The sequence below is a fragment of the Octopus bimaculoides genome, chromosome 17, assembly GCF_001194135.2.
Source record: "Octopus bimaculoides isolate UCB-OBI-ISO-001 chromosome 17, ASM119413v2, whole genome shotgun sequence".
Classification (NCBI taxonomy): Eukaryota; Metazoa; Mollusca; class Cephalopoda; order Octopoda; family Octopodidae; genus Octopus; species Octopus bimaculoides.
In genome coordinates this window covers 19,973,995-19,977,038 of record NC_068997.1, presented here as the reverse complement: position 1 = coordinate 19,977,038, position 3,044 = coordinate 19,973,995, and the positions used below count along the sequence as shown (strand labels likewise).

The following is a 3,044-nucleotide window of genomic DNA, read 5'->3' as shown; positions in this document are numbered from 1 at the left end:
GGAAGTTACATTTCCACAGCTAACCTATATCTTCTTAACTACCATACCACCATCAATGAACTATTATGTATCATATTTGCATGAGCACAAATATATTGAATATGTTTATTTATATATATGGTAATAATGGTTCTCTAAGGAATACTTGCATTCAAGAAAACACACACATCTGAGTTTGTCATAGGTTAGCCTACACATCGAAATGTAACTCAATTTTTTCTATTTTCTTCCTTTTCTCATTCATAAAGTATATATAATAATAATAATAATAATGATCCCTTTTACTATAGGCACAAGGCCTGAAACTTTGGGGGAGATGACTAGTCAATTACATTGACCCTAGTGTTTCATTGGTACTTAATTTATCAACCTCGAAAGGGTGAAAGGCAAAGTCAACCTTGGAGGAATTTGAACTCAGAACACAGCGATGGGTGAAATACTTCTGAGTATTTCACCTGGCGTGCTAATGATTCTGCCAGCTGAATCCTTTCTATTACAGACACAAGGCCTGAAATTTGGGGGCAGGGGACTAGACAATTATATTGACCCCAGTGCTTAACTGTTTTTATATTTTACTGACTGTGAAAAGATGAAAAACAGAGGTGAACTCAGCAGGAGTAATAATGATAATAATAATAATAATAATAATAATAATAACAAATGTGATGTTAAATTTTGGAGTGGTGATGGTGGTAGTGAAAAGGGAAATATGTAATAAAAAATACATTTGTCTAATGAATCCACAATTCCTCCTCTCTTCCCTTCACTCTCACCACTGTTGCCCAGGTTTCAGAGATATCTAGCTGTTTAACCTACAAGTCAAGAACTCAAGATGCTTTCAGTGTTAACTGAATGAGGTATTGGCTTGTAGCAGTGGTTCCTGAACTTTTTTCATGTTTTTTCATTTTTTAAAAAAATATCCCCTTTTCTATACTTGCATGGATAGGATAAATTTTTTTGAGGTAGAATTACTTAAAACATGTTCTGATGCCACATTGTGCCAGTGCCACATTGTACTGGTGTCACATTAAAAGCACCCAGCAAACACTGTAAAGTGATTGGTACAAGGAAGGGCATCCAGCTGTAGAAACCAAGCTAAATCAGACTGGAACCTGGTGCAGCTCCCCAACTTGCCAGCTCTGGTCAAACCATCCTACCTCCATGCCAGCATGGAAAATGGACATCAAGGAATGATGATGATAATGATGATTACTATGTCCAGATGGATGCCCTTCTAGCCACTAACTCTTACTTCTTTCCAAGCAAAGTAATATTTCCACATTTTCCTATGACCAAAAATGTTTACGTAGAATATTTGGAAATGAATGACACTGCTTGTATAACAGTGACACTCACTCACAACAATCACAATTGAAAAGATCATGGTTTCAGTTTCTAGACTGTGTTGAGTTCTTGAGCAAAACACTTCCTTTCATGTTGCTCTACTCCACTCAGCTGTATATTAGTAATCCTGCAATAAACTGGTGTCCCATTTAAGGAGACTGTTGTGAACTCAGTCACATTTTTTGCCATAGGCCTGTCCACCTCACGAGTGGGGTTGCAATATTTGAAAGCTACAACAATATGAGGAAGTGTATTGTGACTAGTGGTGTATAACAACCTCTGATATAGTGTTCAGTGAGATATATATATTAATTGAAGTGTACATTACGGCTAATCTTACCTATCAGTTTCACATTGCGGGTCTGATGGAGTGTTAGGTAACAAACCCTGTGCTCATCAGAGGAAGTGCTATGGAATGAAATATAGTGACCGCACTTTGTTGTTGGAGATTCACTTCAAACAATAGAGAGCAGTCTCTATATTTCATTTCATAATGGCTATTTCTGATGAGCACAGGGTTACATAATCAGACTGTTACCTAACACTCTGTTGAACCTCTAGTATGAAACTGATTGGCAAGATTGGCTGTAATGGATATGTAATGCTGTACACTTTGATTAATATGCCCATTCTATGGACAGGTATATGAGAGCATTTTTTCCTGACTTATGAACTCTTAGATAGCTTACACACATACACACAAATATATATATACACACATATTTATACATATTTATATGTGATGGGCTACTTTCAGTTTCTGCCTCCTATTATCCACTCACTTGGCCTTGGTCAGCCCAGGCTACAGTAGAAGACACTTGCCCAAGGTACCACACAGTGGTGCTGAACGCAAGACCACTTGGTTAGAAAGTGAACTTCTTAACCACACAGCCATGCCTGTACCTAATGGTTTTCAGGGTTGACTCTATGATCCAAAAGCCTATGGCAGTGCAAATCTATATCAACAAGTTTGAGATACAATCTGCTTAAAATACAACTCTTATAAAACCTCTTATGGCATGGCATTGCACAAATTTTTCAGTATCTGGTTTATCTCGTTAAAAACAGAATGATGTCAGCTATAGTAAAACACTAGTTCGTGCAGTGTAAACTTATTTAAAAGAGGAAACAAAATGAAATTCATGCACTATAAGTAGTATCTATTAAAACGTTAAAAGAAAATTATGGAATGAGAATTATGGAGTGCAACAGAAAATCTATAGTATAGAGTATTTAAAACAAAGATATATAAAACTGACAAGTGAATGCTTCTTAATTTTATTGTTTTATTCTTTTACTTGTTTCAGTCATTTGACTGCGGCCATGCTGGAGCACCACCTCGAAGGGGGTTTTAGTCAAACAAATCGACCCCAGGACTTATTCCTTGTAAACCCGGTACTTATTCTATCGGCATCTTTTGGCGAACTGCTAAGTTATGGGGATGTAAACACACCAACATCAGTTGTTAAGCAATGGTGGGTGTACAAACACACACACACACACACATATATATATATATATATATAATAATATTAGGGACAAAATCCAAAATTACAGGTAAAAACTCAATTAAAATCAATTTATAAAAAAATTAAAATTAAATTGAGCTTTATAGATAAAATATATATAAAATATATAGTTTTAGGGAAAATAACCAAGTTTCAAGAACTCATCGATGAAAATCCACTATCACATATAGA

At 35.7% G+C, this 3,044-nt stretch overlaps 1 protein-coding gene across 11 annotated transcripts in view; it reads right to left on the bottom strand.

Moving 5' to 3' along the window:
* LOC106879787 (diacylglycerol kinase beta) overlaps positions 1-3,044 on the bottom strand; it is a 391,710-nt gene that overhangs the window by 15,332 nt on the left and 373,334 nt on the right. The gene's annotated exons all lie outside the window — the stretch shown is intronic.